This window comes from Triturus cristatus, chromosome 4_2, assembly GCF_964204655.1.
Source record: "Triturus cristatus chromosome 4_2, aTriCri1.1, whole genome shotgun sequence".
NCBI lineage: Eukaryota > Metazoa > Chordata > Amphibia > Caudata > Salamandridae > Triturus > Triturus cristatus.
In genome coordinates, this window is record NC_140586.1 from 85,970,052 (window position 1) to 85,997,444 (window position 27,393).

Below are 27,393 nucleotides of genomic sequence, written 5' to 3' on the forward strand. Positions count from 1 at the left end.
AACCTTACACCGCATACTCTGATGCTTATGAACCCTAACCCATCCAGATGATAACCTTGGGATTTGTTCCTTGTGGGTCAAAACGTCAACATCTCATAAGTGGCTCATTTAACCTTCACAAATTTATGGTTTAATCATCATCATCATTAGCAATTATTTGGTTGATCCACCTTTTGAATATAATTTTTACCATTTGCTTTCATTATCGTTGGGCTGAAATTTTTCTGTGCAATTCTCAAATGGTTTCTTCTACACTAATGTTTGTGTTTTCAAATTTTCGCACCATGCCATTTACACCACCAAACACTGTTGTGCTCATTTTTTTTCTCCTAAATATATATATATATGTCTCTTTCTATCGGTTTCTATCTCGACACACACAGTCATGTTTTCCCTATGCAATTTTCAATTGGAACACTGAACAGCGATTCAGAACAAATGGCTGATTGGATTGACACTATATTTTTCAGCAAGCTAGTTCTTTGCACAGAAAGCGTGCGTTTTGTGATTTGGTTTAAATTAGGCAGTAATTTTTGATAAAGTAAGGTTAAAAATGTATGTATAAGTATATTTCACGCTGCAGTACCACCGCAAATCCTTTCCAGATATCACCTGCGACACGACCTCAAACCATGCGATCGGGTTGACTAGCTGCAACCTGAAATGTTACGTTCTCCCCCCCCCCCCCCATGTTTTAGTTTGCAGCACCGCAGATCTACTGTAACGCTCAGTGTGCCCCCTGTGTGATTCTGCGGCAGACCACGGATCCAAAATATTTTGAAGAAAAAAAATGGGGGGGGGGGGGGGGGGGGGGGGAGTGGGGCTTTACCAACGACAGGCTAGGTGCAAGGCACAGCAGAAGGCCATGAGCAGAGTCGGCTGCTTATAACCCCATGCCATGCACAGACAAAGGCTGTGGACAGGGTTAGCCTCCCATGCGAGGGTGGGAGCAGGGCCTGGCCTGCCCTACACTGCACAACTGGCCGCCCACAGTGCATGACCAAAAGCTGTGCCCGGCACAGGGGGGTGGGTGCATGGCTTGGCCGCAGGGCTGCACCCTATTCCTCCCCCCCCGCCCCCAAAGAAACAAAATACTTTACATAAAAAAACAAAACTAGAAATTCATGTGGTAGGTATGGTAATAATTAACAAGAAGGGATTGCAAATTCATTGGAACTTCTCTATGTTCACTTGAACGTAGACACTTACACAATCAATGGGGATTGTACAGCATTTTTGTGTATTAAATGTTAATATAACCACCATGTGAGCATTGTGTCATGTGCACAACATATTCACATTTGCATACCCTGTTTGTATATGTAAAATTACAATACATGTATGACAAATTCTGATCTTGTCCATCACAGTACCTTCTATAGTAAGGTTCCTACACAATAAAGTTGGGAATTGCATGAGGGTAAGTAAATTAGAGAGCTACCAAACCTGCAGATTAGCTCTCTAGACTTGAATGAGTCCCACAAGACATTTAGTCCAGATTGCATAGAATGTAAAGCAATCCCTCTCCAAAGTGGTGACTAGCAAACATGCAGATGTTTGTTAAAGTGTCCTTGATATCGCTTGTCGAAATAGAACTTTTTGGTGTGCTAATACATCTACACAGTATTGCTATGTAAAGGTGTTAGGTGTTGACTGAGTAGCAACCTTACAGATATCTAGGAAGAGGATATTAACTAAAAAGCGTACTGTGGGACCCTTTTGAAGTGTAGAATGTACTTTTGGCAGGTTAGGTACAGTGCTCTTGGCTTTAGCGTAGCATGATTGAATACATTTAACTATCCAAATAGCAATTCCAGCTTTGGAAATACCACGCCCCTGTGGAGTTTGCAAAGACTTCAAAAAGTTGATCAGATTTTATGAATGGTTTAGTTCTGTGAACATCATACATTAGCATTCCTTCAACATCCAGAGTGTAAAGCACCCTTTCAGTTACTGACTCTTTGACTGGAGGAAACAAACATTTGCAATGCAATAGGTCTCGCATTTGCAAGAGTTTAAGCTATTGGCATTGTAAATGACAATGCCTTTTATTTATCTGTTTTTAAAACAGATAAATAAAAGGCATTGTCATTTACAATGCCAATAGCTCAAACTCTTGTAACTGCGAGACCTATTCAATTTCAAAGAAGCGGCAGGCACTCTCTGGCTGTTTGGGAAGTGAAAGCTGAATGTTGCAGGAAAGCATGTTGTGCCTTCAGTAGGAGAAACTCGTTTAAAAAAAAAATAGTGCTAAAGATTAAATAAGACATACCGCGTAACAGAAGTAAAAGGGTCAATACACAGAAATGCCTACATAAGTAAAACCTTAATTGATGAAAGCTTTATAAGATGGACTTACATTATATGCAATAGTTAAATGTAAAACAGCAGGAAGGCTCGGCGAGCTGAATGTTCACCACTGATAAATGCAGCCCACAGATTCGAATCCTAGTCTTTCAGGCTTCCAATTTGGGGAAATGGCCACCATTAGATTAGAAAATAATAAACCAAACCCTTTAAGTGTAATGTTTAAAAGTTGCAGAAGTGAGATAAAAAGCAGTATGCATGAAAACAAATGATTATTAAGACTGCAAGCACATCAGGTGATTAATATGCACATGTAAATATTGGGTACTAATAAATAACACTAAAAATAATGGACTGAAAATGCTTTGGTATAATGGAGCTAATGGGTTCGCTGCAGCAATTTACCAAGAACACATAGTGGGGCATGACTTCATGAATGCATCTTCTGTTCACCTGCAATAAGTGGCAGTGCACCATGGGCTACCCGTAACATAAGAGCGCAACGGGAAGCAGGCACGACACCATGAACAAGTGGGGTCGAACTCAAATTATTCACGCACTTGCGGTTGTGAGAACCTTGCAAATGATTTAACATTTTAACATAAACTCCTGCAATGCTGTATAATTTATCAGTACAACCTGGTTCTGGATTAGCAGGTCCCAACAAACAGTTGCCATTTTACACTGGGAAGGATAAGCTCATTGCCCTTTGCATGTGCTTGCCTCCTTCTGTGAGGGCTGACAACAGAACCCACACAGCCTTATGGCAGCCACCAGGTCACGCAAAGCAAATAAAGGACGAGGCACACCCCCAAGAGGGGGGGGGAGAGCCGGGAGAAACCGCATAGAGATGTTACAAAGGGAAGCACACAGAAAACAGACATTGGCAGTAGTCCAGATCGAAGAAACGCAGAGATCAAGTAGAGGTAGAGACATTCGAACAAGTAGAAATTTTACTGAAATGAATAAATAAATTAAAATATTTGGAAAGCGCTACAGTTGCCCGAAAGTGGGTCCTGGCGCTACAGTAATATAGGAACGACAGCATGCTTGATTAATTAATGCGCATTAACCAGCCATGTTTTCAATTTTTACAAAAGTGAGTCTGGGCAGAAAAGAGACACCGGAATAGCTGGACATGTAGGCAGTCACTGCATGATCACAAGACAGACACGTGGATGAAATCGACACATGTGACGAAGCAGGAGACCAACATGGATGGGCTGCAGGTCCCGTCTAGTACTTACTCGCTTACAACAGCTGTGAGATCTCCTTTAATGGTATGCTGACTAGACAAAAAAATAACTTGATTGTGAAAAGATTCTCTCACAAGAGAACATGTTGAAGAGTGAGAGGTTGAAGAGTGAAAGAATTCCGGACAGGCAGAAGAGACACTGATACATATAGAGAAATTAAGTAATAAAGTTTAGAAAGGCAGAAGATAGACAACTGAAATATAAATGGGCATTGGGAAGGGCGGAAAAGAAACTCAGATACGTGGACAAGTAGTAGTCTGATAATACTGAATAGGCTAGAGAGACTGACATCTGGTCATGATATAAAGCAAGGATTTTGGATAGGAAGAAGAAAGAGAATCGGGGACACATATGAAATACATGGATATTTACATAGGCAGAAGACAGACATGGATACACAACAGCCGAAAACAGAGATCTGTATAGAAAAGAGACCGACTGAGAAATAAGATTTGAAAAGGGAGGTAAGATAAATGGGCATCTAGAAAAGTAGAGAGATGGAAATAGTGTTTTGACTGGAATGTGAATTTGGGGGCTTAGGGTGTTCCCTGTGTGGAACTCTGGGGTGGATTCAGTTGGTAGTTGCTGCCCGACGTTGGGAGCCGAAGGCTTAATAAACAAGAAGCTCCTTAACTCAGTTTCTGAGCTTTTCAGTGGCGACGGGCTGGTCTCTCGGCTCCAGCGTCCTCCACTGGTTCAGTTGTGCCTCATCCATGCTGTCGAGGCTGCCCTGGGAGTGTCCGCGCCAGTGAAAAGCATGGGTGGAGCTTCCACCCCGCTTCCGAAGCAAAACCGACGACAAGAGATCTCGCAAGCGAGCAGCGCATGCACTGCGACTCTAGACGAGAACTAAAAAGCACACGCATATACAGTCTAGTTCACGTTTCAAAAATACCCTCCCACTAATACGAGCAGACAAAGGTATTATTCTAAATGAGATTTGAAATTAAACGTATTGCATTTACTGGGAATGTGAATATAATTTAGTGATATGCATTTAATTGTATTGTTAATTGTACCTTAGGGTTACTAGTCGATTTTCACAGTGAATTCCCAAGTTAAAATATCAAGGTTCAAATGGCCATTTTCAAAAAAGTGGAAATGAAAGTTGCCGTGCCCCTGCCATTTCTGCTAACTAGAGAACATGAGCAATGCAATACGATACGTCACTTATTATACCAGCCCTACTAGCCTTTTCTTGCATGTCACTGATTTGGCATTCGGAGAGTTCCCGTCGCCGTCTGGGTATTTTTCCTTCCCACTCGACTCTATGTCACTGATTTTCCGTGCACCTCTCCATGTCACTGGTTGTTCTTGTCCCCCTCGCCTCTCTGCATCTCACTGGTTTTACCTTCCCCCTTGGACCTCTGTAGGTCACTGATCACCCCTCTGTTTTGCACTGATTTTCCATTCCCCAAACCCCTGTGTGTCACTGGTTTTCCCTGTCACTCTCGCCTCTCTGCATGCCACTTACTTTGATTCCTGATTTTCCCTGACCCCCGTCCTTCTGTGTGTCACCGATTTTCGCTGCCCTCATCGCCCCCGTGTGTGGTTTTTCATCCCCGGTCTCTATATTGTTTTTCTCTCTACCTAATGACGGCAGACACTGTCCTACGTAAAACTTTATGGCACCGGGCGCTGCCTGTGCCTGTCACAGAGTACCCACGGCAGTGGAGGCGCCGCTGGCCAATGGGATCCCAGCCCGGGCAGGGCTTTGTCTCTGAAGCGCCACTTCCGCCCGGGGAGGCGGTGGGGGTTGAGGTGCTGCACGGCTACAGGAGTGTTACAGGCATGCCGCGGTGGCAGAGCTCGGTGCAGGTGAGGCACAGGGCACAAGTGTCACCGTCTGTCCTGTTCACAGGGTGACTGACCCTGGGAGGCACTGCTTAAAGCGCAGGCACCCATGGCAGACATGGGTGCTGTGCAGCAAGCAACAATACACATCGCCGGGGCTCTTAGAGGCGATGAGTAGTGGCAGAGACCGCTCTGAGACCTCAGCATTACTGGACACAACTTAGCCATGAAACTCTGAAAGGGCGCTACATGCTATCCATTGTGTCCTGTGTTTGACCCCAACCGTGGCCGATCCTGTGCACAGTGTAACACAGGCTCTCGGTAAAACCTGTGTGTATAGAGGGTCTGTTTGTGGCCCCATCCTGCGAGCTCACCTGTGCACCGGGTCTGACCCACCACAGCAGATAGCAAGTGAAAAGTGAAAGCAAGGACACAACGTGAAGAGACGCTGAAACGCTAGGCGAGTGGGCGGGGCCTAATGCCGATAGGGCGGACACCAACCCCACTTCCAGAGAAGCAACAATAACAGTTCTCGCCGAGGCGAAGTAGCGCATGCGCTGCATTTGCAGGCAAGACCTAAAAACGGGTAGCACAATAGTTTGGTTGCTGTGAATGCGAAAACCCCTTAGGCAGAAATTTAGTGTTGGTTCCCAGTGCTTTTAGAACTTCGAGCTCATTAGTATGTCTGAGTGAAGTGATTGTTGTGAGAAGACCTACTTCCAAGACAAGAATTTTAGGAAACCAGTGCAGAGGCTCAAAAGAAGGGCCAATAAGTTGAGTAAGTTCCACATTTAGGTTTCATACAGGTGCTGGTGTTGACTTTGGAGGGATTATCCTTTATAGCTGTTATATATTAAGATATTTAGCTTTTGGTCAATGGGATTTTGGATCTGTACTTTGATTAAGTATCACTACCTGAATTTCACCCACGGGATTTCTTGGCAATTGGCCTGAGCGAGTTTACCACCAGTGTCCACCTTTTAAGATAACGCAAAAAGGTGCGGCTAGGGTAAGGGGCATTGGGTTGGTTACAGGTGAGCAATTGTGTGGGCTGCGCTTATGAGGCTACCATTGTCTCTAGCCCGGTAATTGCTCTGAGGAAGCCTGATGCAGAAGGGACTCTGCAAGAAGAACAAGTTACTTACCTTCGGTAACGCTTTTTCTGGTGGATACAGTATCTGCCTGTGGATTCCTCACCTTGTGAATATCCCCTGTGCCAGCATTCCACGGAACTTTTTTCCCCAGCACTCCACGTCGACGTGGGCGACGTCATAATGCATCGGCTCCGCTCACGACTCCGTATGACGTCACCGGAGCCATAAGAGGCCCACGTCGGCGTGATGACGTCAGTTCCACCAATTTTTTCCGTGCCTCCGAGGTGAACAGGTGGACCAACGACAGACTCAAAGTATACACAGTATACCATAAACAACCAAATATACATAGCATACAAAGAAAAGGAATGCTAAATAAACAAGCATTTCCTACAAATGTACTAAAAAGTATAAAAACATTTCAACAATACCTCTTTCATGGTATACAAAAGGTGGACAACGGGGAGGCGGGTGGGCCAGTGAGGAATCCACAGGCAGATACTGTATCCACCAGAAAAAGCGTTACCGAAGGTAAGTAACTTGTTCTTCTGATGGATACATCTGCCAGTGGATTCCTCACCTTGTGAACAGATTCCCACAGTAGTCCCCACTCCCGGAGGAGGGTGTCCACCTTCCTATACCAGAAAGTCTTACAACACAGAGCGCGCAAAGTGGCCCTCCCTCCTCATCTCAGAGTCCCAAGCAATAATGCTTCGCGAAAGTATGGAGGGAGGCCCAAGTCGCGGCTTTACAAATATCTGCCACAGGAACTCCCCTGGCCAAAGCAGATGTAGATGATTTCGCTCTAGTCGAATGAGCTCTAATACCCTCAGGAGGAGTCTTACCAGCCAGGGCGTAGCAGATCTTGATGGCAAGGATAATCCACCTCGATAAAGTGCGCTTGTGCACCGCTCTCCCCTTCGAATGACCAACATAGCCAATGAAGAGTTGAACATCCAGACGAAAGTCTTTAGTCCTGTCCAGATAAAAACTCACAGCCCTCCTTGGATCCAGGCGATGGAGTCTTTCCTCCTCCTTGGAGGGATGAGGAGGTGGATAAAAAACAGGGAGAGTAATAGACTGCCCCAAATGAAACGGAGTAACAACTTTTGGCAAGAAAGTAGCCCTGGTCCGGAGAACCATCCTTTCAGCATGTAATGTAAGAAAAGGAGGTTTGGAACTTAGAGCTTGAAGCTCACTCACCCTCCTTGCCGAGGTTATGGCTACAAGAAAGACCGTCTTAAAGGACAACAGCCTCAAAGGACCACTATGAAGAGGCTCAAAAGGAGACCCCATCAGAAAAGTTAAAACAAGATTAAGGTCCCACTGTGGCATTACAAATGGAGTGGGAGGAAACATGTTTGTAAGGCCCTTGATAAACCTCAGAACAACCGGAGATTTAAATAGTGATGGTTGATCTGGAAGGCATAGAAAAGCCGATAAGGCCGAAAGATAGCCCTTGACCGTGGCCACAGCACAGCCCTGCTGAGCCAAGGAAAGAGCAAACTGGAGCACATTAGAAAGATGGGCTTTTAAGGGGTCAACGGATCTCTCCCCACACCATTTAACAAATTTCGACCACCTGTAGGAGTAAATAGACTTGGTGGAGTGTCGCCTGGCCGATAAAATAACATCCACCACATCAGGCGGGAGAGAGAAAGAACTCAGGTTGCCCCGTTCAATCTCCAGGCATGAAGGTGTAAGCTCTGGAGGTGGGGGTGTAGAACCTGCCCCTCCGACTGCGAGAGGAGGTCTGCCCTCAGAGGGAGACGGAGCGGAGGGCACGAGGAGAGGTGGAGAAGATCTGTATACCACACCCTTCTTGGCCAATCCGGGGCGATCAATATGACTTGGGCCCGGTCTTGGCGAATCTTCCTCAGAACCCGAGGAATCAAGGGTATGGGAGGAAACGCGTAAAGGAGTCGCGAGCCCCAACTCAACTGAAACGCGTCCCCCAACGCCCCCTGCATCGGAAACTGGAGACTGCAGAATGACGGGCAGTGCGCGTTCTCGTGAGTGGCGAACAGATCCACCCGAGGTGTCCCCCACGTCCGAAAGACGTGATGAACCACCTCCGGATGGAGCCTCCACTCGTGGTCGGCGGAGAACTGCCGACTGAGACTGTCCGCACGTACGTTCAACACACCGGCCAGATGATTTGCTATCAGACAAATCTGATGGTCCTGAGCCCAGGACCATAGACGCAGGGCCTCTCTGCATAGACAAAGACCCCACTCCTCCCTGCTTGTTGACATACCACATCGCGGTAGTGTTGTCCGTCAGGACCTGAACAGACGGACCGCGAAGAGAAGGGAGGAAGGCCTTGAGCGCCAAACGAATCGCCCGCAATTCCAGAAGGTTGATGTGAACCAACCTTTCCTCTGGAGACCAAAGACCCTTGATCTCCAGATCCCCCAGATGAGCACCCCACCCTAGGGTGGATGCATCCGTTATCACTGTGGCCACCGACGGAGTCAGAAGGAAGGGCTTTCCTTGCGACAGATTGCCCTCCACACTCCACCAAGATAGATCCGCTGCAGCTTCTCTGGAGACCCTAATCGACTCCCTTAGATCCCCGTTGTGCTGATACCACTGCTTGCGGAGGCACCACTGGAGCGCCCTCATGTGCCAGCGTGCATGGTTGACCAACAGAATGCAGGAAGCGAACAGACCGAGCAGGCGGAGGACCTTCAGAACTGGAACAACCGCTCCATTGTGGAATAAAGGGACCATCTCCTGAATGTCGAGAATTCTTTGTGGAGGAGGAAATGCTCGACACAGTAGTGTCCAGTACCGCCCCTATGAACAGGTTGCGTTGAGAGGGCACCAGGTGAGATTTGGGCACATTGATCGAAAAACCCAAGTCGAATAACAGCGGAGATGTTACCTGCAGATGACGCTGCACCGTCTCTAGGGACTCTGCCTTCAGAAGCCAGTCGCCCAGGTAGGGGAAAACCGGAATCCGCGACCTCCTGAGATGAGCAGCCACCACCGCCATCTCCTTCGTGAAGACTCGAGGTGCGGTAGTAAGACCAAACGGAAGGACCGCAAACTGGTAGTGTTGCGACCCAACCGTAAAACGGAGATACTTCCTGAGCGACTTCAGGATTGGGACATGAAAGTATGCTTCCTGCAAGTCGAGCGACACCATCCAGTCTCCTTGCTGCAACGCTTGAAGAACCTGCGCCAGGGTCAGCATCTTGAATTTCTCCTGTTTCAGGTAAAAGTTCAAGATTCTGAGGTCCAGTATCAGACGCAATCTGCCGTCCTTTTTGGGAATCAGGAAATACCGGGAGTAGCATCCCTGACCCCTTTCCTGCTCCGGAACCACCTCTATTGCACCCTTCTGAAGCAAAGCTAGAACCTCTTTCTGCAGGAGAAGCAGATGGTCCTCTGAGCAGTAACCTTGGCAAGGAGGGTAAGGGGGAGGAAACTCCCGAAAGGGAAGGGCGTACCCAGTCTCTACGAGGTTCAAAACCCAAAGGTCTGTCGTAACAGATTTCCAACCCCGTAGAAAGTAGGACACCCGACCCCCCACAGGTCTTACATGATCCGGGATGGGGGATCTAGGGCTGCTTCCCTGAAGCCTCATTGGGAGCAGAGGAGGAGGAAGAAGAAGAGGGGTTGCGTCCAGAACCTCTCCGACCCCTTTGTCTCCCTCTATAGGACCTATAGAGGGGATTCTGCTGTTGCTGCTGAGGCTGTCGGAAGGAGCGAAAAGGATGATCTTCCGAAACCTCTAAACTTTTTAAAAGCAGATCCCTTAGCAGATGCTTGCAGACCCAAAGACTTAGCCGTTAACCTACTGTCTTTAAATCTTTGTAGGGCAGAGTCTGCCTTTTCTCCAAATAACTTCTGCCCATCAAACGGCAAATCCACAAATGTGGCCGGAACATCCGCGGAGAATCCAGATGAACGGAGCCACGCCTGCCTCCTTGTGGCTATGGATGAGCCCATTATCCTCGCCACCGAATCTGCCGTATCAAGCCCTGATTGGATCACCTGTCTGGCAGCGGCCTGAGTGTCTGCAACTACCTCCAAGAAGGACGCCTTATCACCCTCAGGCAGCTTAGGGGCTAAAGACTTCTTTGAGTCCATTAAGGCATGCACGTAACGACCCAGCAAGCACGTGGCATTGGAAGACTTTAGTGCCATACTTCCTGATGAGAAAGTCTTTTTAGCCGCCTGGTCGACCTTTTTGGACTCCCTATCTGCAGGAGACGGAGGGAAAGCCCCCGAAGCGTGCTTTGAGCAGGATGCCTGCACAACTAGGCTCTCTGGAGATAGGTGTGTAGATAGAAAATCCGGATCCCCAGGCGCCACCCTGTATCTTCTCGCCACCTGTCTGGAAACCGCCGGAGATGAAAGTGGTTTTCTACATACCTCCAAAACAGGCTCCAAGATGGCCTCATTAAAAGGTAGTAAAGGCTCTGAAGTCGACGTAGGAGAGTGCAGCACCTCCATCAGCAAGTTAGACTTATACTCCGCAGAGGGTAACTGTAAATCTAACAGTTCTGCGGCCTTTTTAATAACCACATGGTAGGGTGCCAATTCTTGTGGTGGAGAGGATCTTGATGAAGTGTGCTCCCACTCTGGGGTCGTATCCAGGCCACTAGCCTCTTGCATCCCCTCAAATTCATCAGAGGATGTGTCCACTTCACCTTCCTCTACCTCTGCTCTATACCTTCCTTCTTCCAATACCCTTTGGGCCTCCCTTCTTGATCGAATCTGGGGAGCCGGGTCGTCGACGTCGTACGCGGCGTCGGTGGAGCCAGAGGTACTGGAGTCAACGGCGCCACAAACTGAGTCGGCGGCGCCGGACGCGGCGCCGATGGAGTCGGCAACGGCGTCGAGGAAGGCTCTGAAGCAGGATGATCCAGCCGAAGCCGTGACGGATCCTCAGACGGCGCTGGAAACTGCCACGAAGGCGCCATCGGCAGAAAGGGCATAAAGGGGGCCCGAGCATAATGCTGCGGCACCCCTAGCGTATACGCCATGGGACCCACGGGACCAGTTGGTGCTCCGGATGGGAAGGCCACCCTATTAAAGATACCATACATGGCATTCAAGAATTGTGTAGAATCAGTACCTGGAGCCGGGAACTGAGGATAAGGCACTGAACCTGTATCCCTCTGCTGAGTCCCTGGCACGGCGCCGCAGTGTCCTCTACTGGAGCCGTAGAATCTTCAGGCACCGGAGTAGGCTCTTCCCTTTGTTCCTGTTCACCATCAGAAACAGACGACTCCACTGGAACCGGAGACGACACAGGTGACTGCGCCGGGGACTGCGCCGGTGATCGCTTAGGCGAAGGAGATACTCCAGCAGACTTAGAAGGAGAAGTAGAAGGTGACAAGTCCTTACTTCGACGTCGTCGGGGCGAAGTCGACCTCGACTTCCTGCTCTTCGAAGACCGGCGTCGTGAAGAATGTTTCCTTTTTTTGTGATGTTTCTTTGACTTCAACAACCTCGAAGTCCACGACTCCGGCCTCGACTTCTCCTTCTTTCTCCCTCTCTTTTCCTTACCGATCTTTGCCATAAACCGCTTAGCCTTCCTTTCCTTCAACGCCTTCGGATTCATCCCCCTACAGCATGCACAATCTTCAACATCGTGATCCGACGAAAGGCACCACAAGTAGTCCTCATGTGGGTCCGTCATCGACATATGGCCGCCACATTCCCTACAGGGCTTAAAGCCAGACTTTCTCGTCGAAGAAATTACAGATTTTACAACAGTTACACCTTACAACTACAAAGTAGCAGGAGAGTACTGGAAAAAACAGTTGCGCGTCGACGGCGCGGGAAAAAGGGAACTGACGTCATCACGCCGACGTGGGCCTCTTATGGCTCCGGTGACGTCATACGGAGTCGCGAGTGGAGCCGATGCATTATGACGTCGCCCACGTCGACGTGGAGTGCTGGGGAAAAAAAGTTCTGTGGAATGCTGGCGCAGGGGATATTAACAAGGTGAGGAATCCACTGGCAGATGTATCCATCAGAATAGATGGGTCAGTAGGGTTTACTGGAAAATATGTAGTGTTTTCAATGTAATATACATATAGGTGAAACGTGTTCTAAAGTACAGTTCCACTCCACATAGTCCTACACAGTCCAGCAAGGTGTCAAACTGGGGTAAACATGCATGCCCAGATTGGATTAGAAGATCCCCATTAACACAGATGTACATCTTATGGGTCCTCGAGGAAATGTCATTTACCAGACAATCATAACAAGGTCAGAACTGCAGAAAGGCGGTATGGTCTGCGTTTGGACAGTAGGAGAAGCTACGTGAACCAATGCGGCCACGGCCACCGCAGAGCAATGAGAATCATGCAACATGGTTCCATCTTGAGCTTGCGTAGAAGTCTTGGGATGAACGGAAAGGGGGGAAATGCGTATGGAAAGATCCCTGTCCATCTCATCATGAAGGCGTTGCCCCACGAGCCCTTCTCCGGTTCCCAACTGGCAAAGAATAGGCACTTTCGATTGTTCTTGGAGGCAAAGAGATCCAGATTTGGCTTGCCCCACATCTGAAATATGTGTTCCACAACTGATTGATCCAACTCCCATTCATGATAGGACTTCGAGGTCCTGCTCAGATTGTTCGCTAAAGTGTTGTGAATCCCCGGCAACTGCTCCACATTGATCGTGATATTGTGAGAAAGCAGCCGTTCCCAAATGATTTGAGCTTTTTGAGACAGAATGTGAGAACTTGTACCTCCTTGCTTGTTTAAGTAGTGCATGCAAGTGGTGTTGTTGACCCTTGAAGCCTTGGGAGAAAGGACTGCAACGCCAGGAAAATGGCTCAAAGTTCTAGGAAATTAATATGCATCTTTGACATCGCAGCAGAACACCTTCCTCTTTTTTGATAAACAAGTTTTTATTGTTTTAAACAGTACAACAACAGAAACAGTCTGGCATTCTGAAACAGTACCACACAGCAATACATTAGAAAGCACACCCCGTTCCCCCCCGCCCCCAAAAGCTCTCCTCCACCCTCCGAACCGCCCTACTAAAGTATGTTGCCTAGCCATTTCCCCCAAACTTTCCGGTATTTCTTGGGGCAACCTCGTGCCCGATAGAGAGTCCGCTCCTGCGCCGCGCACCAGTCCACCCCAGCACCCCACTTAGCCACACTTGGCGGCAGCGGTTGTTTCCATGCCGCTGCAATGTCACGCTTGGCCACCATCAAGGCCGTCATGAGAAACAGCTGCTCTGAACGCGTGCCATCCAAGCCATCTGTGATGCCCAGCAGGGAGTGTCGAGGGTCGTGCGGCACCTCCCACCCCAGGACCTCCGTAAGCTCGGTCTCAATGCCCCTCCAGGTCAGGGCAGGACCACACCATATGCAGGAAGTCTGCCGGTTCGGAACCACATCGGGAGCAAGCCGCGTCCCCGGACAGGCCCGCACGGTGAAGGCGAGCCGGTGTGAGGTAAGCCGCATGGAGATAATAAATTTGGATGAGTCGCAGCTTAGCGGAGGCCGTCACCAAGCGGGGGCCATAAGGGCGTCCCGCCAGTCGGCCTCATCCAGGGGGCCCACCCACCCCTCCCAGCGCTCCTTAAGGCCCGCAAGGGACGTAGGGGTGCAGTTGACGAGGGAGCGGTAAATCCTGGAAATGCCCCCCCTCCCCAGGTTGCCCAGCAGGACCTGAGCCTCCGGGGGGCTGTGTTCCGGCAGCCGGACGTCAAGCGGGGTGTAGGTGCGTATGGCGTGGCGCAGCTGGAGGTACCTATAAAATTGAGAGGAGTGCAGGGAAAAACGCGCCTGCAGCTCTGAAAAGGAACACATCCGCCCTCCCCGCCAGACGTCCCCAAGCTGGGAAATGCCAATGAGATCCCATGATTTGAAGCCTTCCCGCTTCGTGACCTCCCGCAACCACGTCCCGTGCCACAGGGGAGTGACCCGGGTCAACCGTCCCGTCCATCGGGTGAGGCGGAGCGCCGCTCGCCAGGACAGGAATACAGCCCTGGTGATGTCCGGGCAAGAAGCAGGGATGGGGGCGCCGTACAGGCGATCTTGGATATCGGAGAAACCCAAGCCGTCAAGTTCCACCCTGTAGGCCGGGTCGGACCAACCCCCCCCGAACCAGTCATGAATGACCAGAAGGCGGGTGGCCATATAGTAGAGGTAGAGATCAGACATGCCCAGGCCCCCGTCAAAGGTGGGTATGCGGCACGTCGACAGAGCCAGCCGCCGCCTCCCATCGCCCCAGAGAAATCTCGTCGCCATCCCGTCCAGTTCGCGGAACCACGGTCTCGGAAAGGAGAGGGGGGTGTTTTGCAACACATATAAAAACCGGGGAAGAATCATCATTTTGTAGAGGGCAACCCTCCCTAGCGGGTTGAGGGGCAGCTGTTGCCATCGCGCCAAGTCTACCTTGGCTCTCTTGACCAGGGGGGCGACGTTGAGCGCCCAGCTCAGCTCCGGGAGGAGGGAGACCCAGATGCCCAGGTATTGAAATGATAAGCGGCGCAGAGGGATGGTCTCCTGCCAGTCAAAGCATTCCCTGGAGGGGTGCAACGGAACCAGAACCGATTTCCGCGGGTTGAGGGAGAGACCTGACGCCCGGCCGAAACAGCTCAGAATGGATAGTGCACGTGGCCCGGAGCGCGCTGGGTCCCCAAGGTACAGTAGGACATCATCCGCATAAAGGGCGATTTTGTCAGCTTCCAGGCCAGGCCACTCCCAGCCCCGAAGGAGGGGGTCCGATCTAATCAGGGCGGCCAGAGGTTCCATCGCAAGAGCGAAGAGAAGGGGCGACAGTGGGCAACCCTGCCTTGTCCCCCGGCCGATCCGAAAGGGCCTCGACAACGCACCGTTAACCAATACTCTGGCACGGGGCTGGGCATAGAGGACTCGCACCATCCCCACGAACCGAGGGCCAAAGCCCATGCGGGTCAGGACGTCGAATAGGTAGATCCACCCCACCGAATCGAAAGCCTTTTCGAAGTCGACGAGGAGTAGAGCGAGGTACGGGGTCAGACGATGGCGGTGGGCCAAGGCCACATGGAGACGGCGCAGACAGTGGCGCGTGCCCCGAGCGGGCAAGAAGCCACATTGATCCGGGTGGACCAAGGTCGACAACAGGGGCCTAAGCCGTTGGGCCAGGACCGCCGCATAGAGCTTCACATCGGTGTTGATGAGCGAAATTGGGCGATAGGCGGCTCTATCAGTGGACGGCGGCGTGGATTTGGGCAAAACCACAATCATAGCCAGGTCAGTTTCCGGGGGGAAGGAACCCCTCTCAAGCGCCTCCACATAGTGAGCTCTCAACCACGGGACCAGGGTGTCCCTGTAGGCCGCAAAGAATTCTTGGGGAAAGCCGTCCGGTCCCGGTGTCTTCCCCGCTGATGTGCGCCCGATTGCCTCCCCAATTTCTTCGATGGAGATGGGGGCTTCCAGGCTCTCCATTTCGTCCGGCCGAAGCCGGGCCAGGCAGGCGTTCCCAGACGCGAGCAGGGCGTCCAGAGAAAGGTCTGTTGCACGCGCTCGGTAGAGCTGAGAGTAGAACTGGGCAAATGCCGTCGCCATCGCCACGGAGGAGGACTGGAGCACCCCCGAAGAGTCGGTAATCGCCGGAATGATGCGCGACGCCCTGGGGTAGGTGGCCAGGCGGTGCAACAGCGCGCCGTTCTTGTCACCCCAACCATACACCCTCGCCACCGAGGACTGCCAAAGAAGCTTGGCCGCCTCGAGGGACCGCTGACAAATCTCCTGACGAAGGAGCCGCAGCTGCCGGTCCACCGCCGGGTCTTCATGTGCAGAGAGCGACCGCTCCAGCCGCAACGCCCGGGCTTCGCAAGCAGTGAGCTGCCGCAGCTGTGTCTGGCGGTGCCGCACCACATGTGTCTTGGCCACCCCCCTGATGGTTGCCTTGCAAGCCTCCCAAAGGGTGCCCGCCGACGAAACCGAGCCCTCGTTGGCACCATAATATTGAGTAAGCTCAGTGCCCACCGCCTCACGCAATGTCTTATCCTGGAGGAACCAGGCGCTGAACCTCCACACCGGCCTAGCCGCGTGCGGCGGGGGGCCCAGACCCAGGAGGACCGGCGAGTGGTCCGAAATGCCCCTGGGCAGGATGCGGACATCCTGGACGCTTCCGCACTCGGTGGGGGGGACAAAAATCACATCAATACGGGCGTGAGAATGGTGAGCGGCCGAAGTGTGGGTGTACTGACGATCGTGAGGATGCCAAAGCCTCCAGGCGTCACAGAGGCCCTGGGCCTCGGCCCATCCCGCCAGCTGTCTCGCTCGCGCAGCGCGGGAATCCAAAATCGGTCCCGACGAATCCAGCTGTGGGGCCAAGACAGCGTTAAAGTCTCCCCCAAGCACAACAGCGCCCACGGGGAGAGATTCCAACAACGAGGCGGCGTGGGATAAAGCCTGCGACAGTCCCGAAGGAGGCACATAGAGCGAAAGGAAGCTGACCGGGCGACCCTCCAGCGTACCGCAAATAACAATCCCGATTCCATGGGGAGCACGGGCCACCCTCTGAAGGACAAAGGGAAAGGAACGACGCAGCAGGACCGCCACCCCGCGGGAACCACGGGAAAACCCAGAATGCCACACCCGGTCGTACCCATAACGCGCCAAGAAGGGGCATTTTTCCCCGAGGAGATGGGTCTCCTGAAGGAGGAGGACGTCGGCCCCAACGCGTTGAGCATACTTAAGGACTGCCGTGCGCTTAAGCCTATCCAGCAGGCCGTTCACATTCCAGGACAGGATACGCAGCTGCGCCCTGGGGGCTACGTCAGCCATGGAAACAACGGGCGCATTGGGACGCCGCGGGATCGGAGCCACCCCAGGGGCGCCAGGAGGACATCATGCCGCGCTGGTGCGCAGGGAGGAAAGGAGTATCGCCCAGGTCCCATGGGGAGAGCAGGGGACAGACAAAAGGGGACTAGGGGTGCCAGGCTGGGAGCGGGCGGCAGCAGATCGTGTGTGTGAGCCAGCACGGAGCTTTGCAGTAACGCTCGCAGGAAGCAGCTAAGGGGTGCCAGGCTGGGAGCGGGCGGCAGCAGATCGTGTGCGTGAGCCAGCGCGGAGCTTTGCAGTAACGCTCGCAGGAAGCTGCTATGCGGCGCACCCAAGAAGAACCAGACCCAAACTAAAAGAACCACCCTCCCTAGGAGGAACATCCAACAAAACCCACCCCCCAACCCCCAACCCCCCACCCTACACTTCGAGAACTGAAGCATCTGTCGCCCTAACTTCAACAACTACTACAAAAGCCCCAAGCGAAGCGCTCGGGTGTCAAGAGCGTGGTGGACCCCTCCAGAAGTACGGATGCAAGTGTTCCGGCCTAGACTACTACACATGAGCGGAAATCCGCTGAGTCCAGGTCCGTGGTGGAGGCCCCAGCCGCAGGACCGGGCCGCCAGAGCTGCTGCCAAGACAGAGAACACCTTCCTCTTATACAAAGATCCTGAAAGTGTGCACCCCAGCCTTCTAGGGAGGCATCTGTAGTGAGGATTAAGTCCGGTACGGAAGGCAGAAAAGTGAGCCCGATTGAGACATTCTTGGAGCGCAGCTACCAGAAAAGCGCTTCTCGCATAACTGGAGTAATTTCCACTAGGTCGAACGACCCTGAGATCTGCAGCCACTGACTGTCTAGTTCCTCTTGAATCGGCCGCATCCTTAGACCGGTGTGAGGTACTAACAGAATTGCTGATGATAGTATTCCCAGGAATGATTTGATGAGTCTCACAGAAGCGAACCTTCTTTTTAGGAGTTCTGATGCCAGAGAAATGAGACGTGATTGCCTTTCTTTGGACAAGAATGCCTTGTCCCGGGTAGTATCCAACACTGCCCCTAGAAATTGAATTCTTTGAGAAGGGCAAAGAACTGATTTTTGAATGTTCAGGGACAGCCCCAGGGATTGAAATAGCTGTAGGCATGAGACGTTCCTCGAGAAGCCTGCCAAAAGGAAGGAGCTTTTATTAGCCAATCGTCCAGATAAGGGAATAATTGTATGCCTTGAAGTCTGAGGTGAGCTGCCATCGGAGCCAGGAATTTTGTGAAAACTCTTGGGGTTGAGGGCAGGCCGAAGGGAAGGACCTTAAATTGGAAATGGGCACCTGCCACAGGAATTTCCGATGCTTGGGGTGAATGGGAATGTGGAAGTATGCATCCTGGAGATCCAATGTTGTCATGAAATCTGCATGGTCCAGAAGCTGAAGGATTTCTTTAAGGGTGACCATGCGAAAGGATTTCTTTTGAAGATATTTGTTCAGCTTTCTTAAATCCAGGATAGGTCTCCATTCCCCTGACTTTTTCTTGATTAGAAAAAAGCGGGAATAAAACCCTTTCCCCACTTGAGAGCGAGGCACTTTATCGCTCCTTTCGAGAGCATGTTTTTTGCTTCCTTCCTGAGAAGAGCAAGATGTGGAGGATGTTTCTTTAAAGGTGGATGAGGAGGGGGGGTATTGACAAATTCCAGGGTATGCCCAAATTTTTGAATATCCAAGACCCACTTGTCTGTGGTTAATCTTATTTAATTGTTGAGATGTCGGGATACATTCGGAATCCTGTAAATAAGGTGTGGCATATCTGCTGCAGGTGCTAATTAGTCGTCACTGTTTTCTAGCAGAATCCCTGCCTTGAGGTTGACATCTTCTATTCTGCTGTCTATAAGCGGCAGCTGGAGGGTTTCTGTAGGATTGCTGCGGTTGCTGCTGTTAATAATGATATCTTCCCTGATTGCCTTGGTTTTGGTATCTTTGATAGCCACCACGAAAGGAATACGATCCTCTGCCCCTAGATCCCCAATATTGTAAGGTGCCAAGGGCTCTGGCAGTGTCAGTATCTTTTTTGATATCTTGCAGGGCCTCATCTATGTGTTTTCCAAATAACATATCACCATTGAATGGCATGTCCAAAATCTTCGTTTGGAACTCAGGGTGAAAGGTGGTAGATTTCAACCATCCCTGACGTCTAAGGACTGCTGCTCCGGCAAGTTGATGAAAGCCCAAGGAGGCTAAATCCATAGAAATATCAATAATTTCCGATGCAGCCCTTTTTCCTTCAAGAAGAATTTTCTTTGCCTCCTGCTTCTCCTCATCAGGTAGGAAATCAAGGTATGGAGAAATGTCCGACCATAGTTGGCGGTCATATCTCCCTAGAATCGCCAAAGAGTTAGTAGCACGAACTGAAGCAACTGCCATGGTGGTGAAACGCTTAACAATGTTATCAAGGCGCCTCCCATCCTTATCCAGCGGTGCTGTCACAGGAATGGATGGATTCCGAGACTTACGCTGAGCCGCTTGTGAAATAACGGAATCTGGTCTAGGATGTCCAGACAGGCAAGCAGGAGCATTATCCGGTGCTCTGTACTTTTTATCGATTCTAGGGAGAATAGCAGGCACTGAAAATGGAGTTTATTATTTTGGTCCCTTCTTCCCAGATATGATCTATTATAGGGATAGAACGCACAGACTTCCTACTTTGGTCCTTAAAATCGTAAAGGAAACCATCTGTTCGCTTCATAGATACAGGAAGATGAAACCTGGTTGATGCCCTTTCCATAATTGCGTGAAAACCGCCAATATCTTCAGGAGGGGAATCTACTGCCTGAGGAACTGGTGAGGATGGCGTAGGAATCAAATATTCATCCCATTCATCCACAGTTGTGGGTGAGTTTGGTAATTCCAAATCTTCAGCCACAGTATCACCATCATCATCTTGGACTAAATGCTGTGCAGGTACAACCTCCTGAGGTACATTGATGGGGGCAGAAGGACTTGCAATCTGCAAAATCGCAGACATAGTGGGTTGTGTTGGAACAGACGCTGTTGGTGGAAAGGGTGTATGATAATCCCTCAACATAGCAGTCAGATCCTGCATCAAGGTTATAGGCATCTGCACCATAGGTTCCTGCTGAAATGAAGCCTCTTGCGGACCCCACAGAGACTCACAAGGCTCATAGTACCCTTCCTCATCATCCTGATACTTGATCCAGAGTTGAGAGGGGTTACGTGCTGGGCTAAAAAGTCCATCATCATCTGACTCCTCCAGAGAGTGACTAGGAGGCAAGGGTGAAATATGAGAAACGTCCTGGTAATAGTTTTTTGAAGATGAGAATGATGACAATTTTGATGTTAAAACTGGCGTAATCTGTAAAGATGTAGGCTTTTTACGCTTCAGCGTCGTTGAGATATACACAGACAGTGAATCAGCATCAGCCGAGATAGCCATAACAGAAGCTACCATCGACGTTGTAATCGTCAACGGAAAAACCATAGTCTACGATGTTGTCATCGAAGCCGCTGCCGTCGTCGACGGTGGACTCGACGGGAGTAGTATCGTCGTTGGCGCGGTCGTCGACGAAGCGATCGTCGACAACGGGATTTTCTTCGTCGACATCGAGGAATCACTCACCATCTGAGGAGATAATCATCGACGGTGCTTTTTTCAACGTCGACGGGATCTCGGAATGAGTTTTCTGCTGTTACGAGGCAGTTTTCACTGAAATCATCATTTTTTCAGCAGATTTCACCTTTGAAGAGAATGAAAGTTCCTCTTTTTAAGAGGAAGAGTGACCAGTCTCAGAGTGAGGCTTCTTCAAGGTCTTACTCTGTCGCTCAGGGGGATCACCAGATCTATCCCTCTTTTTGGCCAGAGGGGTGGACGCCTGAGGACTCACACTGCCATCTCCTGAAACAACATCAGATGTAGCCTTCAACTTCTCCAGCCAAACCAGCAATCTTCCCTCTCTGTCTTTCAAAGTCTTGGCAGGGAAGGTTCTACAAATCCTGCAGTCTTTAACCTTGTGCGCTGGGTAAAGACAATAAATACATTCCTTGTGGGGATCCTTAAAATGTAGTCTCTTCTTCCCACATGAGGAACAAGGCAAAAACAAGCTTTTCTTTGCTGAATCAGACATATCTACTCACAAAATTCAGGCAAAGGTGAAGAAAAACTGAGCAGAGCTCAGGGAGACTCCCTGTCACACGACGTGCGGTAGAAAATCTGAGGGTTTGCCTCTCTTCTGTGGAGGGTTCTAAGAGGGCGCTGCAGCCTGATTGGCTGTGTTCCAATTTTTTTTTTTTTTTTTTACAAAAAGACTAAGAAAGGCGAATGTAGTGACTTTACTGTCCATAGTAGCCTATTATATAATGTTTTTATGACTTAAGTATTTGTTTTATTGTACCGCGAGACTCCCACCTCGTCAGCCGGGATGATTCTAAGCATGTGAATCTATGAAAGATACCCCAATACTGGATAACTTTCCAACCCCAACTTATGAATACTTACCCAAGGGAGGGAACCGGGAAGATGATCATAGACCTGGGAGGCGACAATCTGAGGCCCTGCAAGATGGACTAAGGACTGTCTCCAGATGACCCCCTGAACTAGATGGGTCTCTAAAGGGTCAGTGGTACTGGCCCCCTTCTGATCGCCGAGGACAAGTTAGAGGAAGACCTGGACGCTACTACCCCCTTGAGTACCCTTCCAGACAGCCTGGAGCCAGGTGGAGGGGAAGGCTGGTGCAGGGAACAAGAAAACCTAGCTACTAGGAAAGTGTTGTCCACGTGTCCTGGGAGAGGTGTTTTGCATCAGCCTTAAAGTCCCCTGCCACAAACTTACAGCACACCCTTCTTGCCTCAATGCTGGCCGCTCCTGCCCCATGAAGGAAGGCTGCTCCAGTCTGGTGGGAGCAAGGAAAAATGAAGCCGGCTCCAGAGCCACCCAGGGAGGCAGAGGGTTCACGGGAGCCTTAGGGCCTGCAATGAGTAACTAAGGCTGTGGGTGCTTCAGATGGGGCTGGGGCACCCAAACTCAAAGTAAACAAGGCAGTGCAAAGGTGCATACTCACCAACTCTGACCCCCGAGGCAGAAAGCCATGGTTAGATTAGATTATTCATTCATCCAGGCCGGAGGCACACCATATTCCCTGCATGGGTTTCTTTTTGCATATTTTCTGATCCTTGTGGTGCCCCAAGGAGGAGCAGGGGCACCACCAGTGTAACTTTAAGAAGTTAGTGTTGGGGGGGGGGGGGCGGGGGGAAGAGAGATTGGGGAGTGCAGTGACTCCCCAGAAGGAGTAAAAAAAAAATATCCTAAGTATTCAGGGTCATTGAGATGACGACCCCCGGCAAGCTCTCATTCTTTTAAAGCACTCCTGGAGCTAGAGCTTTTGTTCTTTGGCCGGAGGCACACCATATTCCCTGCATAGGTTTCTTTTTTAATATTTTCTGATCCTTGTGGTGCCCCAAGGAGGAGCAGGGGCACCACCAGTGTAACTTTAAGCTCTCATTGTTTTAAAGCACTCCTGGAGCTAGAGCTTTTGTTCTTTGGTTCTGGAATGCATGGACCAGCAATGGTTGGTCCTGTGGCTGCATTATGTTGCCTGGGCAATGATCAAGACTCTGACATTTTCAATTTAGAACTGAAAATGCTGTATTGGCAACATTTATATTGATAAGGAATGTGTTTGGTGAATTCTAACATCTGATTACTGTTTTATGGATGTGTTAATCCCTTGACAAAGCCTATAGTCCTACTTTATATATTGGTGGTGGTGACCTCTTGACAAAATTATAGCCCTTTATACTGTGATGTTGTATCTAGTATAGGGATGTGTGTGTTTTGGGAGGAGAGAGATTGTGATTATGGGGTACAGTACCAACTAAGTGTCAAATGTGATACAAGGGTGTCACCAAAGGCATTCTCATTTTGTAAATGAATGCATAGCATTTAGTAGAGGTTGTAAAATAAAATTACTTTTCCATTTAGAAAGAAAAAGCAGCTACTGGAGGCTAATTTGAGTATTCTTGTTGCGTGTTAGTGAATTAAGATTGCTTGCACTGAAATACTCTGCTTTGCTACCCAGAGAGTCAAGAGCTGCAATGGGGTACTTGGTTCCCAGTCAGCAAAAAAACTGTGGACCTGTTACTTGTGAAGGACCAGTTTCCTTTGCAACTAATAGCCTAATTTTTTGCGTTAACCCGTTCATTATTATGAAATCTGTTTATTGGCATTTTGTTAATATAGACATAGCACATAGTACATTTGAATTACCTGACGGGCAATGAGTCAGCAAGTCCAATGAGACATCCCCGATCATGAGCATGGTAAATAACAGGATCAAGTGCCGCACCCAGTTGCTATGAAAGATGAACATTATGGGTCTCTGAACCAGCACCATTATCTCAACATCCCACTTAGCTTTCACGTCACCGGGGGGGTGTTCCCAGGGGAGCCACTCATAATACACCTGCTGTTCCCTAGTGCAGTCCTCTAAACAGTTCCGTTAAACAATAAGAAGAAAGAGGCAGAACAACAAATGCCCCAGCATAACATCAGCAGCAGGTTCGGTCTTTACCATAAAATCCCCCATGTCCCCTCCCCCGACTTGACCCCTCCCCGTCCCCTGGCACAGACAGTTCCATTGATAGCAATTTTCGATTCCCCTGCACATCACCCGATTCAGCTAATTTTTTGCGTTAACCCGTTCATGAAAGCTTTGATGACCGGTACCATGAAAATAGATGAAGGCTGTCTGTCTTGGAGGTACAATGCAACTGCAGATAGGTGTGGGGTGTATGGAAGTGGAAGCTAGGCCTACCTTGTAAAGACTCAGAAGGTCAGAAAGAATCTCCTGCATAGCTGTCTAGAAAGAAAGTAGTGTATGAACCGTTTGCACTTAACTTTGTAACAAGTACAAGCAGTAGGTTTCCTAGCTTCTCGTAAAATAGCCATGTATTCCTGTGGGAGATTATGGTAGCCAAACTCTAGGTACTCGGGTGTCAAATTGAGACTGAGTGGTTTAGGGATCTGGGTGTCTGAGTTGACCCAGATATTGAGTGAGTAGGTCCGGCCTGATTGGGAACTTCTAAGGAGGACTGAGCGACAGGTCTGGAAGCACTGAGCACTATCGCTGCCTTGCCCAGATTGGTGCAACTAGGATTAGAGTAACTTACACCGGTCTCATCTTCCTCACCACATAGGGGATGAAGAGAAGAGAAGGAACAGTATCGGCAAATATGCCTGAACATTTCAATAGTGCACTGCAGGCGTGGGAATCTGGCAGCAAAGGTTTGGCATTTTACAGTTTCGGGAGTGGCAAACAGGTCTATTGTAGGAGTCCCCCAGCATTGAAAGCACTTTTCGATGACTTGGCAGTAGAGCTCTCACTTGTGGACCCGTTGATGTGTCCTGCTGAACAGATGTGTAAAAACGTTTTGCACCCTCTGGTAGATGCTTTAAAAACAGATTATAATTGTGGCAAGTTGCCCACTGCCAAATCGCCTGGGGCAGCTGAGAAAGCGGGGTGGGGGTGGGGGGGGGGGGGGGGGGTTCGGACTTTAACAGTACTTTCTCTATGAGGAGACTCCACAAATGTACAGTGCCACCAATAACTCTATGCCTTGCATCCTAATAGTGTGCCCCCCTTTTCTTGTCTGAGTCGCTTCTTGCAATGGAATGCGAGGCAGGCATCACAGGATGATTCCATGTGCTCAAGGGAGAGGCAGAAATTCCTCAGTCATACGTGCATTCTCAAAGGAAACCTAGCCAAACCTCAAAGTGGAAACAGCGAGACAAGGCCGCAGCACAATGAAGTGTGTCGAATGTGAAGACGATAAAGAAAATCAAATTTCTTTGATGCAACGTCATCGCTTTCGTCCCTGAGGTGTAAGAGGGAGCTGCAGAACCCCACACGGAACCGAACAGAGGAATACACTTTGTCTAAGGCTTCGGAGCAGAATCCCAGACGTCCAAGCTCGATGGAGGGTGAAAACCATCTGAGGTGGAGCCGTTGTGCTGATGTATTCTGGAACCAGGGAGGGGTCACAACAGTTCTTGTGACTAACTTGTTTAAAGAAATAAGAATCGCAAATGTCTGGGCCCAACAATTGATGGCAGGAGTATGCGGAGCATGTGCATCTAGAGCCGCACATGCTATTAACATACACACATATTTTCACTAGAAAAAACAAAGGTTACAGGGACGTTACAGTTGGGTTCAGATTTTACACACACAAAACCACAGAAATTACCTGAGCTAACTATTTTGCACACTCCCCATAATGCACTCCTTAAGACCTCACGTATTACATCACTCATGATATCAGTGACCTCACTGATGGCATCGCAAATGACATAACTGATGACATCATGCATTGAGTTTTTAATAAAAATGTCTGACATTGAAAGATATATACTCAGTGTCGGAAGCTGGCTCTGTATATACTATACCAAAATGAGGTATAGTGTGCACAGAGTCCAGTGGAGCCCCAAAGGTAGGCAGAGGTAAAAGTAGATAGCACCTTACTCTCTATTTGTGGTGGTGTGGGCGAGCAGTAAGGCTTTATCAGAGGGTAGTGTTAAGCATTTGCATTACACACTCAATCAGCAAATGAGGTCACACACTCAAAGAATGAATCCAGACCAATTTAATCTGTATGAAAATATTTAGTTATATTTATTTTCTAGAACCAAGCAAGCATGCTACAGGTAAGTGTACATGGTACTTTTCAAGGCAGATTGAACGATACAAGCAAGCTGAATGAAAATTACTTTGTTACAATACAGTGGAAATTACTGTTAGATTACTGGTCAGATTACTTTTTCTACTCGGTGTGATATGCCTAGATATCACACTGGGACATTTCCTAGAGAAAAGGTAAGTAAAGCAGATTTTATTTATTTGCAGTGTCTCATACAAAACCAACTCCACACTCAATCAATGCAATCCTATGGAGAAAAATCAAGTTAATGTCTTGCAAGTAAGTACAAGTTTGTGGGAGTTGGTATTCTGGGGTTAGAACCATGGTTCCCCCAGGGTCAAGGATATACTCTCAAAGCAACCTCAGTGGCACTAGGGCGGCCAGGTGCAGAGTGCTGAGGCCCAATGTTATCCGATTGGGGATAGGAGGCCTCCGGTTGGTGCCTGCTTACGAGCAGGCCACAAGGTTGTGGGAGCAAAAGTCCTGGTGTTAGGCTCCGGACAAAGGCTGCAGGCTTCGCTTGGAGATTCAAGGCAGGTCAGAGATCACCAGATCTCAGGTCAGGCTCGCCGGGGAGACCTCCTCGTGGTGTTGGGCCACTCAAACTCAGGCCATAGGTGATGGGTGCAGAGTTGTGCAGACTTGCGGATTTGGGCAGAGTCTGTAGGGGAGCAAATTCGGTGATCACCGGAGACAAAGTCTTTCTTGTGGAAGGCTGGGCAGGTTCTCTGGGTTCTTGAGGCTGCTGGCTGCAGGACACACAAGGATTTCGCTGAAGCAGGTTCAAGGTGGGGACAAGCCGGTAGGGCTGGGGCCAAGTCAGTGGGCATCCTCCTCTTAGTTTCAATACGGCTCTTCAGTCCTTCTACTCCTCTTCTTAGTCGGTTCTTGTCTGAGGTTCGGGGTTGCCCCAAAATACTAGATTCAGGGGATGTTACAGGTAGGTAAAGGTTGTGATTAATAGGTCCCTTCCTTGGGGTGGGTACACTCCCCATTATGCTACCCTCCAGTGGGAGGGGGGCATATGCCTCACTCTGGTTGGCTGGGTCCCCCCATCTGCAAGATGGCGGGGACTGATAGTTGTGCTTCACCTCGCCTCCCCCACCTGAGGGCTGGGGTTGGCAAAGGCTGGCACTCCTCCCTTCCTCAATTGGTTTTCCTGCCCAAAGTGGGGGTCAGAACCAGTGGAGGACAGTTGCGGTAAGCAGCAAAAGGCCTGGATGAAGCTCACAGAGGCGGCAAGCCTTTGAAGCTTCCCCTTCGTGGACCCTGCCAATCCCGGGGTAGGAGGCTTGGCCCCTCGTCTCAGGATGTGCATGATTACAGACCTCCTAGAGCAGCAGGCTCTCGAACCAGGGGTCCAGAAACATGTCTAGTGGTGGCAGCTGGCAAGCAGCCACTCAGCCTGGACACCAGTGTTAGGTCATTTTTCAGGGGGCATCTCTACTCTGTGTGCATTTTTCATTAAATCCCACACTGACATCAGTGTGGGT

At 49.8% G+C, this 27,393-nt stretch overlaps 1 protein-coding gene across 4 annotated transcripts in view; it reads right to left on the reverse strand.

The window, feature by feature from the left end:
- Positions 1-27,393, reverse strand: part of DNM2 (dynamin 2) — a 752,889-nt gene that overhangs the window by 367,249 nt on the left and 358,247 nt on the right. The gene's annotated exons all lie outside the window — the stretch shown is intronic.